The following is a 14,207-nucleotide window of genomic DNA, read 5'->3' as shown; positions in this document are numbered from 1 at the left end:
GAATGGCTACCCTGAACATCCTACTTTTTGGAGGAACTACAATAGCTGGATCACCAATACACTTCTTTAACAAGGAAACATGAAATACCAGATACACTGATGCCAATTCTGCAGGAAACTCAAGCTCATAAGCTACCTTCCCAAAATGGCTCAAGATACTGTAAGGGCTAACATATCGGGGACTGAGCTTCCCTTTCTTGCCAGATCTCTTCACTCCCTTCATGGGTGATATTTTCAAATACACCAAATCACCAACACCAAACTCAAGGTCTCTTCTTCTCACATCTACATAGGATTTCTGACGACTTTGAGATATCCTAAGCCTCTCCCTGATTAATTGAACTTTCTCTATCATATCAAACACTGAATCTGGCCCTATCAGCGCAGCCTCACCTACTTTGAACTAGCCAATAGGAGATCTACACCTTCTCTCATAGAGAGCCTCAAGTAGAGCCATTTGAATACTGGAGTAATAAATATTATTGTAGGAAAACTCTATCAAAGGTAAGTGATCATCCCAACCTCCTTTAAAGTCAATAACACATGCTCTCAACATGTCCTCTAGGGTCTAAATTTTCCTCTCTGCCTGAACATTAGTCTGAGGATGAAAAGTTGTATAGAGATGAACTTAGGTACCAAGACTCTTATGAAATGCCTTCCAATGGTGAGAGGTAAATTGAGTACCTTTATATGAAATGATAGACAAAGTAACTCTATACAACCTAACCAACTCTCTAATATAGAGCTTTGTGTAGTCTCGGCTGAATAAGAAGTATGAACTGGCAAGAAATAAGCTGATTTGAGTCATGCTGATGACGCGCATGAGGCAACCTTATCACAAAATCCATGTTCTTCTCTTCCCACTTCCAAGTGGGAATACTGATGAAATATACCACTAGGCCTCTGGTGTTCAAACTTGACTTGATGACAGTTAGAACACTTAGCTACAAACTCTGCAGTATCCCGCTGCATACCACTCCACTAATAGATTTCTAGCAAATCACGGTACATCTTAGTGGCTCTTGGGTTAATGGATTAATACACACCATGAGCTTCTGCTAAAATCTTTTATCTTAACTCATCAACACACAACACACACAACCTACCCTGATATTGCAACACACCATCTCCCCCTTGGGAGAAAACCTCTACTTTCTGATCTCTAACTGATTTCTTCAACTTAACAAAACTGGAATACCTATCTCGCTTCTTCTTCACTTTGGCAACCAAAGAAGATTTCAAACCATTTTGAACCTATACACTACCCTCAGCTCAATCAACCAACCGAAAACCTAATCTAACAAGCTTATGAATCTCCTGGACTAACTTCTTCTCATCATTCTCAACATAAGCAACACTACCCATAGATAATTTACTAAGGGCATCTGTCACTACATTGGCCTTGCCAGGATGATATAACACACTCATATCATATCTTTTAACAACTCTAACCACCTTCTCTTATGAAGATTTAAATCTTTCTACGAGAACATATACTGCAAACTTTTGAGATCAGTGAATACATCAACATGAATCCCATAAAGATAATGCCTCCAAATTTTTAAGAAAAAAACATCATGGGTAGGATAATTCTTTTCATGGTGTTTAAGATGTCTAGATGCATAAGCTATGAACTTACCTCTCTACATCAACACATAACCAAGACCAACTCTGGAAGCATCACAGTAAATAACAAATCCATCTGGACCATCTGGCAAAGTCAACACTGGGCTGAAGTGAGTCAAGTCTTCAACTCCTAAAAACTCTTCTCGCAAGAATTTGACCACTGAAATTTGACTTTCTTTTGAGTCAATCGAGACGTGGTGGATGCAATAGATGAAAAACCTTCAACAAACTATCGATAATAGCTAGCCAAACCCAAGAAACTCCTGATATCTAATAGAGAGATGGGTCTAGGACAGTTTTTCACTGCTTTGATCTTTTGAGAGTCAACTCTAATGCCATCATCGGAAATAATATAGCCAAATAAAGCAACTGATCTTAGCCAAAATTCGCACTTACTGAATTTGGTGAATAATTAATGGGCTCTAAGAGTCTACAATACAATTCTGAGATGGTCTGCATGATCGTTTTCACTATTAGAATAGAGAAGTATATCATCAATGAAGACTATGATGAATATGTCCAAGTACTGCTTTAACACTCTGTTCATCAAGTCCATGAAAGTTGTTTGTGTCATTAGTTATCCCAAAAGACATAACTAGGAATTCAAAGTGACCATATCGAGTTTTGAAGGTTGTTTTCAAAGTGTCACATTCTCTAACTCTGAGCTAATGATATCCAGATTTGAGGTCTATCTTAGAGAAATAACTGGCACCCTAAAGTTGGTTGAACAAGTCATCAATCCTGGAGAGTGGATAATTATTCCTGATTGTGACCTTATTCAATTAACAATAATCGATGCATATTCTGATAGAACCGTCTTTCTTAACGTACGAACAGGACTGGAATGCCCCATGGGAAAATATTGGTTTTGATAAATCCCTTTTTTAAGAGATCTTTTAACTGTTCTTTCAACTCTTTGAGCTCAACTAGAGCCATTCTGTAGGGCATAATAGAGATAGGTTATGTATCTAGAAGGAGATCTATTTTGAAGTTAATTTCCCTTTTAGGAAAACTCTCAGAAGATCTTCAAGGAAAATATCTGAAAATCCTTACTACTGAAACTGAATCGAGACTTGAAGTCTCACAACTAGAGCCTTTGAATTGAAAAATATGGTACACACCCCTTAGATATCATCCTTCTCGCTCTAAGATATGAAATAATCTGATCCCTAAGCTCCGAAGTACCACCCCTTCATTCAATAACTAGAATAATCTGATCCCTAAGCTCCGAAGTACCACCCCTTCATTCAATAACTAGTTCATTAGGAAATTAAAACTGGGTAACTCTGTTTCTACATTCAAATGAAGCATAGCATGAGCGAAGCCAATACATGCCGAGAATAACATCAAAATTAGTCATCTCTAACTCCATAAGATCAACTAAAGTGACTTTCTGAGATACTATAACCAGGCAATTTTTGTATACCCGTCTGACTATAATATATTTACCTACTTGGGTAGACACTAAGAAAGGCTCTGCTAATGTTTCTACACTGACACCAAAATTGATAGCTATATAGAGGGTTATAAAAGAAAGTAAAGCTCCGGGATCTAGCAAAACATACATATGAAGATGAAAATCCTGTAACGTACCCATAACTACATCGGGAGAACTCTCCTGATCATGTCGAGACTGAAGTACATATAGTCTATTCTAGCATTTCCCACTGGTCGCACTGGAAGTGGTGTTCTGCTGAGTCAGGTGGCTTGCGAGTGCTGCTGAAGAAGTATTCTAGCCCTGTTGGCGATTATTTCTGCCCTTCTACGTCACCACCATACACTCTCAGATCTTGTGGCTTGGTTTTCCATATCCAAAACACACGTCACTGCTAGCCTTACACACACCCTAATGATTCCTACCATACTTTTTGCAGAGAGGATTAGCATGACTATTATGCACACTACCTTGGGACTTGGAGCCTGGTTCCCTATCCCAATTTTTATCCTAGAACTTTGGTACTGGCGCACTAGCTGAAGGCAGAGCTAGGGCTTAAGATTTCTGATAGAAATAAGAATGGTTACCACCCTTTGACCTCGGCTAAGAAAATTTAAAGCTACTTGTTCTAGACCTCTTATTCTTTCTCTTTCTCTTTAAGCTTCTATCAATCTATTGAGCATGAACTATAATCCTAGATAGGTCTATCTCCTTAATCAACATAGCATTCCTACACTTCTTTACCACACTATCAGCTACACCAGAAACAAACTTACTCATTCTATACCTATTATCAGCCACCATTAAAGGAGCATACCTCGCCAATTGAGTAAACTTAAGCGAGTATTCCTTCACACTCATATTACCCCACTTCAAATTAATAAACTCCAGAACATTAGCTTTCCTTAAATCTAATGGAAAGAACCTGCATAAGAAGGCCCTGGCAAACTCCTCTAACTCAGCAGGCCTTGCCTCAACACCCCCATCCTCCTTCTACTGCTTATACCACGTATGACCTACATCAAGCAACTGGTAAGCAGCCAACTCTGCACTCTCAACCAAAGTGACACCTATGATATCAGTCACCTTCTGAACCATGTCAAGAAACTCTTGTGGATCCTCCTCATACTTGGATCCTGAAAACAAAGGGGGGTTCATTTGGGTAAAATCCCAAATCCTAGATGCAGCTGTATTTTCCACTGGGTTAGCTGGATAAATAGTCTACTGGTTGTTCTGAGCAGCTACTGAGTGAGATAAGGTAGTAAATGCAGCTCTGAACTCGGCATGAGAGATGTACTCATTCAGGGGATCTTTCTGAACAGGCAAAGGTACGAGCTAATTTCCAATTCTTCTTTTATTGTTCATTTTAGGAGACATTGTCTGTAAATAAAAGAAAAAATGAGTAAAAGAGAGAGTTTTATATAGAGATTATGCTCATTCACACGACATGAATACTGAAAGAAGGATAAATTTTTCTAAACCATCTTGTATCCCCTTGTCCATAAGTGTGGCACGCTTTACACCAATGCACATGAATCTACTCGATACAACTTTCAGACTCTCTAGGACACCGTAAGATAACCCATAAGCTGCTACCTACTGTAAGCACTGAATAAATTGGCAATAAAACATGTATGCAGAAGATAAACTAATAAGGCCAAAATTAATCTAAAATCTAAAAGCGTGATTCAATCACAAGTCTAGAAACGTCTGATAACAATACTAAAAAGACAACTAATAATACTGATAAACTAAATAACTATCTAACTGACTGTTTGAATGTCTGAAAGCCTCTAAATAGACCGAGAAGTTGATGGGACAGGCACCAACTAACTCTAACTAACTAACTAAAAATAAATGCGAAAATAACTAAATAAACATAACAGGTCCTCGATAGATGAGGACTCACCACTGCTGCTGAAGCGTTGGACTATCTAAGTATGGTCAGGAAACTGAGCATTTGAACTGATGATATAATACATCATAGCGTAAATAAGAGTATGCGGTCAGTACTTTAATGTACTGGTATATAAGATGAGGTTAGGTTGATATACATAGGTTACTGTACGCACGAAACATGGAATAACTGAATAGCATGAGACAACAAAACATGAATGTATGAAAGATGAAATATCTAAGAATGCAAGACCAAAAATATAATATTTTTGAAATAATCTATAAACTAAAGTACTAAAATCTGATAACTGAATGACTAGTAATTTATATGCTTTGGTCAAAAAAACCTGAACTGAATTCTACATTGAATACAACACTGAGACTGTGGGAGGTATCATCTAACTGACATAACCTAATCTGAGCGAATCAGGGTCCAACCTATGACCCCAGTTGGAAGGGTGTCAGTACCGTGCTAATCGAGGTCCAATCAGGGTCTAATCGTTTACCTAATTTGAACCTTAAAACTACATCGTTTAGCGGGTATGTAATAATCCAAATAAGTTCCTTAAGCTATCATTCTACATGTGAATCAAGTAAGGCATCTAAGTACATCCCTGTCCTAGACGCTAATTTGAACTCTTTATTTCATAAAAGAATACAAACCACACTTTATTTATTCCCATGTTCTATCTCCCTATTCCCTCTCCCAAGATTAAAAGGGTGATAATATATGTATTTTCTTGGTGATCAATCCATCAAATAGTTAAATCAAGAATAAACAAACAACCAATAATGATAAGAAAATCAAATGAATCTGATCCAAAACAATAGTACTCATGTTCTTGTCTTTAACCCCGAAAAGGGAGTTTTTTAGCCACTCATAGCCATAATCAATATCCGAATATCTGTATGAAGAAATAAAACCATAAAGAAAGCTAAATTAAAGAATAAAAACCTAAATAGAAGTTGTGGTAGCCTCCAATGATTTCCAAGTTGATTAGGGTATTCCAAGATGTTTAAAACATAATTTAAGATGTTATATTTATAGTAGACAAGTCATAAACCAACTTGGATTAGGTTTCCAAGCTATTTTATTTCAGCTGGGAAGAATTTTCCTAATTTTGGTGCTCACCGTGTCATGGTATAGTGCTAAATGTCATGGGACCATGAAACAGTGTAATCACGTTGTGATTCTGGATTTTGAAATCTGTCGATTGAATTTTTACCACGACATGTTGCCTCATTCACCGCTATTAGGACTGTGATGTGGTGTGTCACCATTTTGGGCCCTTTCTATACCTTTGGTGTACAACACATGCGAATAGGACCTTCTACGCGCCTCTACTTGCCCTTGATATTTTTAGGACTCCAAATTGAGTCCAAGTTGTGTATTGTGCTTCCTTTGATCCATTCCAAGCCTTTTTGCATTGTTTCCACTTGATTTGAAACTTTTACATGTAATGCCCCGAGTTTGTACCCTAGACGCTACACGGTGCTAGTGACCCCAAAGGACCACCAGCTAACCCATGACTAGTACCTACTGTGAGAACTGAATAATAAGAACATGTAATAATAATGTAACTGATATAAATGCAAAAGTTAGGCTGAAAATGCCATAAGGTTCATAATTGAAAAAGTCAATACTGAATACTGAAAAAATAAGTGCTAAAATATCTGTCTGAAATAATATAGTCCGAAAGCCTCTAACTGTCTGATCATGGAGTTGATGGGACAAGTCCCCAACTAACTCCGACTATTGAACTACTGATAAGTAAAATTAATACTCTGTACTCAAACTATGAGGAATCACCACTAAATCTGCTCTAGATAATCTAGGCTGCAAAGTACAGTCAGGAGCCCGTACGTCTGAACCTATTATATAAGATATCATAGCGCAAAAGAAAAGTATGCGTCAGTACTTTGAATATAATGGTATGCTAAGTGAGGTAGAATGATACACATGGGTTCATATGCATGAACAATAACTAATTGGGTAACATGAACATAACTGAATGAGAGTACATGCATGAATACATAAACTATAACGGAGGTCATGATAACACTGAATACTGAGTTCTAAATACTGATTTACTGATATCTGAGATTACTGATATTGTATTACTGATAACTGAGTGACTGTATCTGACAGTCCTAATTCTGTAGAAGTGATTTAGTTCTATACTAAGCTGAGTGTCTATATTGATGTGTCGCATCGATGGGGTTGACGCGATGGCCGGTGCATTATGTCGAGTCTGCATCGGTTCATTAGAAATTACATGGGAACTAGGAAAAATATTTATCAATACGATAGTTGATGCGACGTGTTGAGATCGCATTGATCCACTGGTTGGACTCCCAAACTTGATTGAAACAAGGTCTGAAAAATTTGAAACTTGTCCGTGGACACCTACTAACATTCTTGATCATGGATAACCCAAAAAATCAATATTTAATGGTCGTATGGATCGTGAAATAAGATTTTCAACTTATGAAGGATAAAATATTTCTAAGTATGGACACTTAGCTGAATTTTCTAAGTCTGAGACCCCTTTTCAAGCTTTAACAGACTAAGTTAAGCTTAGAATTTTGTGGGGTCTTACAATATCTCCCCCTTGGGAACATTCATTCTCGAATGAGATTGATTATGCTGAGAAATACTGATGGACTAAGTTTATACACTGATCAAGCATATCTGATGCATGGAATGCAAGACTAAAAGTACTGATAACTTGAGTTTCAAAATTGAACATGCATATCTGATGCATGAGTACATGACTGAACTGATTCGTGAATACATGATTGGATATGCAACGGTAATAGATACCAAGTTTATAACTGTAACTGAACATGGAACTAAGCCAATCTAAGGAAGACTATTACCTTAAGTTGAGAATACTGATGAACTTGAGATCATTTACCAAACATGAATGAACGAGAACATGAGAACATAACTGAGCCTGAAATGTGATACATGAACTAAATATCATGAACTAAATTGATCCTTTAAATATATGGCTTATGATTGAGATCGAAACTTGAGGGTGCACCTATGAGTACCCACTACTCCAAACTGGATTCGTTATGTGAAGAGAAGATGAAAGGTTTAGGTCATGAAAGCTCGGGGGTTATAGTGCATCTCCCCCTTAGGACATTATGTCCCTCGATGAATGCTGACTTTGTTGAGATACTAAGGAAAAATTGAGATGATGCACGGGGCACCTACGACTAAATCGTGATTGAATATCTGAGATCTAAAACTGAGGCATGATATATGAACTGGGCTAAAATCGTAACTACTAGGATGCTTTATCTTGGAACAGTCATATTCACAAAATTTTGGATAGTAAGACTGGGTGGAAAGATAGGGAAAATCATACGAACTTGTCCGCCTCATTGCTAAACTGAATTCCTGGATTTACGAACTAACTTCTACTGAAAACTTATACTCAACTGGAGCATTTCGTGACACTCTTTCTATAAAGTTCTACTGACTTTAGGGAGCAAGGAAATCTTGGCATGGTCTGAATTAGACATTTGAATAACAAATCACGTCATGGCTATAATTCTGTAATATGGGGCGAGGCCTACAAAACATCATCTAAGATATAGTTACTAAGCCTTATGCACCACAACTACAAATTTTCATGCTTAGACATATTTCTCGAATACTCTCTCAACTATACCCTCCACCTTAGTACAACACTTCACCTGAGACTACTGTAACTATTCACATAGGTACTGAGCACGAATGCATAAATGTACTAACTTATTTGATTAACTGGATAACTGATAGCTGAATACTGGTCATATAAGATTGAACTATACTTAACCTGAATAACTGGACTGAAACTGTAGAGTACTATGCATCTGAGGTAAGGACTAACTGAGTAACATGAGATAACTCAGCATGAATTCATGAAAATTGTAATATTTGAGAATTAAAGGCCAAGCGTATAACATGATTCTGAAATAGTCTATAAACTAAGGTATTGTAATACTAATAACTGAATAACTAATAACTATACACTATGGTCAAGCAAACCTGAAACTGAACTGAGTTACTGATCTGATTACTGGACTGAGACTGTAACTGAGGCTGTAACTAAGACTTAACTGAGACTTAATACTGAACTGAGCACACTGTAAAGTATGAGTACATGAGTCATGAGCTCCATTTCCCGAGTTTGGAGTTTCTATTTTCATGAAACATGATTTGTAACACTAAGAGAACTGGAACTCCTTATACTAGGAACTATAAGCATACATACTTTTCGATAATGTGTATGAATAGGAGCTATGATCATAGAGCTGACATGTAAGGTATGAGTAGATATCATGATAGCTGAAGTGCAAAACTTTACACTGAGGTAAGGACAGGTTGGGCATCAACCTCTCCCACTACTTTTCTACCATACTAACATTACTACTAAAATCTGAAAGTCTAACTTGGTTACTTGTTATACTATCTCCCCCTTATCTTAAAGCCATTATTCTAAGTCTGTGAACCACTTAATCAACAAATCTAAACTGAACTATCATCACTTTACTCTAGATTCTGGGGGAAACACTGAGAAGGGCTCTGCTAATATTTCAGGTCTGACACCAAAGTTGACCGCTATATAGGGGTTACAAAGAGTGTCAATCCTCGGGGTCTAATAAGGCATAAACATAAAGATGAAAGACTTATAACATACCCATAACTATATTAGGAGATCTTACCTGATCATGGAGAGACTGGAGTGCATAAAATCTATTCTGGCATTGACCACTAGTGGTACTGGAAGTGGCTCCCTACTAAGTTGAGCGACCGGATGGGACTAGAGGATGGTTGAACTGACCCTGTTGACACAAATATTTTCCTTTATAAGCCATTACTCTACACTTTGGTATCTTATGTCCTGGATTACCATATCCAAAATACATATTACTGCCTGCTCTACACACACCTAGGTGATTTCTACTATATTCTTTACAAAGCGGATGGGTGTGACCACTGCTCATACTACCCTAGGTTTTGAAGCCTGGCAATCCATCATAACTGTCATTCCTGAACTTTAGTACTAGTGAACTAGCTGAGGATGGAGCTGGAACTAACGATTTGGATAAACTGGGAACGGTTACCACCTTCTGACTTAAGTTGAGTGAAATTAAAACTACTTATGCTAGCTCTCTTATTCTCTCTCTCTTTCTTCTTAAGCTTTTGCTCCTCAATCTGTTGAGCATGGAACATAAGCCTAGATATGTCCATCTCCTTAATCAACATCGTAGTTCTACACTTCTTCACCACACTATCTGATAACTCAGACATGAACTTGCTCATTCTGGACCTACTGTTTGATACTACATGAGGAGCACACTTGGCTAGCTGGATAAACTTAAGGGAATACTCTTTCACACTCATACTTCCTTGCCTGATATTGATGAACTCTAACACCTTGGCTTCTCTCATCTCTAAGGGAAAGAATCTATCTAGAAAAGCAGTAGCAAACTCTTCCCATTTTATGGGCTTTGCATCTGTGCCCCAGTCCACCTTCCACTGCTTAAACTATGTATGAGCTACATTTTGTAGCTGCTAGGTAGCTAACTTAACACTTTCACTAGAAGTTACTCCCGTGATATTTGTGACTTTCTAAACCCAATCGAGGAACTCTTATGGATCCTCTTTTGACTTAGATCCTGAGAATAGGAGAGGATTCATTCGGGTGAAGTCCTGAATCCTGGATGCAGCAGTATTGGCTACTGGATTAGCCTAAACAGCAGCTGGCCATTAATTTTGAGTTGCTATGGAACTGGCTAGAGTAGTGAATGCAGCTCTGAATTCGGTATTGGAGACATGTTCATCTAGGTGATCTGCCTGAACGAGCTGAGGTTCAGACTGATTTCCAGTTTTTCTTTGCTAGTCTTTTTAGGAGGAATGTTCTGTAACCAAAAGGAAGAAAAGGATTAGACTGAGAATTTAGCTTGAGATCATGCTCACTTGCACGATATGAATACTAAGAGAAGGGAAACTTTTCCTAAAAACATTTCATAGCCTTCTATCCATAAGTATGTTACGATACACACCCATGGACAAGACTCTACTTGATGCAGATTTCAGACTTTCTAGGACTCTGTTGAACCTTAGGCTCTGATACCAAGTTTGTAATGCCCTGAGTCTGTATCCTGAATGCTACAGGTGCTAGTGACCTTGAAAGACCACACGCTAACCCATGACTGGTACCTGTTGTAAGCACTGAATAATAATAACACTGTAATAACAATGTAACTGATATAAATACAAACGCTAGGCTAAAAACTTCATAAGGTTCATAACTGAAAAATTTAATACTGAATACTAAAACACTAAATGCTAAAATATCTGTCTGAAATACTCTAGTCTGAAAGCCTCTAACTGTCTGATCATGGAGTTGATGGGACAAGTCCCCAACTAAATCTGACTACTAAACTACTAATAACTGAAAGTAATACTATGTCCTCAAACTATGAGGACTCACCACTAAATCTGTTGCTGATAACTGCATGGGTTCATATGCATGAATAATAACTGACTGGGTAACATGAAAATAACTGAATGAAAGTACATGCATGAATACATAAATTGTAACTGAGGTCCTGATAACACTGGATACTAAGTTCTAAATACTAATTTACTGATATCTGAGTTTACTAATACTGTATTACTGATAACTGAATGAATATATCTAATAGTTTTGATTCTGTAGAACTGATTTGAGTTCTATATTGAGCTGAGTAGTTGTATCTGACAGTCATAGAGTCTGTATCTAACAGTCATGAGTCTGTAGAGCTGAATTAAGTTCTATACTAAGACTGAAACTAAAACTGTGTGAGGTAATCATCTAATCAACATGTCCCAAATCTGAACTGATGGGGTCCGACCAATGACCCCAGTTGGAAGGATTCTAATGCCGTGCCACGGGTACTAACATCTACCATGGAGTTAAATCTATCTAAAGGGTGACCCCTAAGATCAGTCTTAAACTAGCGGGTGATCCCTGAGTATGTCAGTCTTATCTAACGGGTGACATCTCATAGCATACGCTGGCTAAGTAGTTCTGGATCTTAGGGATTGCTTTTAAGGACCTAGTCCTAGCTAACGAGTGAGACCCCATCCCTAGGCTCACTCGGTGCTGAATCCTACTCCCAACTAAAAGACACTGAACTGAGTATACTGAGTAGGACTAGACTAATACTTGAGATTATTGAGTTTTCCTGAGCTCTGTAACTGACTGAGTTCTATAACTGACTGAATTTTATAACTAACATTTCTCTAGGTACACAGCTAAATTGTTGGGTATTAAATACCCCAGTACTCGATAGCACAAAAATTAAAAATATAACATGATCATAAAGGCATTATAATACTTGCTTGCTAACAATGCACTTATTTAGACACTCTGTCAAACACTTGATATACATGATCTTGTGCATAAATGGAATCATATTTTAACGTGTCATTTTTTCACTAGTCAAATCACATAAGCATTGTATCAAGCACTTGTAATGCAATAACTTGTACATGAATGGGAAATAAACGTTAACATTCTATAATGGCATTATCTCCTTCTCACAGATAATTTATAAAACACATGGGAAGCATACTTGGGTCATTAAATCATAAACACTTAGGGTTAACATGGTTACAACAACTAACTTACAAATTGAAGGGGTTATCATGAATATTATGTAATTCAACCCATAATAGGATCAATTCTTTGAACTTATAATTTAAATCATAGATTCAAACCCAACAATAACAAGAACATGAATTTAATTCAACCAAATCATGGAAGTCATAAATCTGATATCTTGCGTATTTAAAAAAAAAAGTTCTTGGACTTCATGGGTGAAAGGAACACATGAATGAACACCAACATACCTTGGTTCTTGAATTCGTGAAGATTGATAGTGAATTTCTTGGATCTTGATCTTGACTTTAATGGGTTAGGGTTTGAGTCTTGAGAGAATCTGAGAGAAAGTGAGTGTATTTTGCTTATTAAGGGCTGAATTTCATGTTCTAGGGGTTGATTAAGGGTGGGAAAAAGATCCAAATATTCCTAAAGATGTGGAATCTTGATGACTAATAACTGACTTAGTGACACACAGATTGACACATCGCGTCGATGGGTCAACGCAATGGCCGGCGCGCCGCGTCAACTCCACGCCGGTTCACTGGAAATTGCATTGGGAGCTGGGAAAAAATATTTATCAATCAATAGTTGATGCAGCGTATTGAGATAGCATCGATCCACTGGTTTGGACTCCCAAACTTGATTCAAACGAGGTTCAAAAAATCTAAAACTTGTCCGGGGACACCTACTGACATTCTTGATCATGGATCAACCCAAAAAATTGATATTTAAAGGTTGTATGGATCTTGAAATAAGATTGCCAACTTATGAAGGCTAAAATAATTCTAAGTATGGACACTTTGCTGAATTTTTAAGTCTGGGACCTCTTTTCACACTTTAACTGACTGAGTTAAGCTTAGAATTTTGAGGGCCTAACAGTATATCCTTCATTTATCATCTTAATCCATTCACCAAGAATCCTATAGCATTAAACACAACCATTTAGATCTCAAGTAGGGCATCTAAGTACCTCTCTGTCCTAGACGCTAATTTGAACTCTTCATTTCATAAAAGAATATAAATCATACTTTGTATATTCCCATGTTCTATCTCTCTATTCCCTCTCCCAAGATAAAAAGGGTGACAATATATGTATTTTTTGGGTGATCAATCCATCAAATAGTTAAATCAAGAATAAAAAAACAACCAATAATGATAAGCAAATCAAACGAATCTATTCCAAAACAATAGTACTCATGTTCTTGGGTTTAACCCTAGAAAGGGAGTTTTTTAGCCACTCATAGCCATAATCAACATCCAAATATTTGTATGAAGAATTAAAATCATAAAGAAAGACATATTAAAGAATAAAAGCCTAAAGAGAATTTGTGGTAGCTTCCAATGATTTCCAAGTTGATCTAGGGTCTTCCAAGATGATTAATATGCAATTTAAGACGTTATATTTATAGTAGACAAGTCATAAACTGACTTGGATTAGGTTTCCCCACTATTTTCTTCAAGATAGGAAAAGTTTTCTCGATTTTGGTGCTCATTGAGTCGAATTATAGTGCTAAATGCCATGGGACTACGATGCAGTGTAATGCATTGAGATTCTAGATTTTGATAACTGTCGATTGACTTTTTACCGGGACTCAGTGCCT

The sequence above is a fragment of the Capsicum annuum genome, unplaced genomic scaffold, assembly GCF_002878395.1.
Source record: "Capsicum annuum cultivar UCD-10X-F1 unplaced genomic scaffold, UCD10Xv1.1 ctg1706, whole genome shotgun sequence".
Lineage (NCBI taxonomy): Eukaryota > Viridiplantae > Streptophyta > Magnoliopsida > Solanales > Solanaceae > Capsicum > Capsicum annuum.
Note: the sequence above shows the minus strand (reverse complement) of the source record.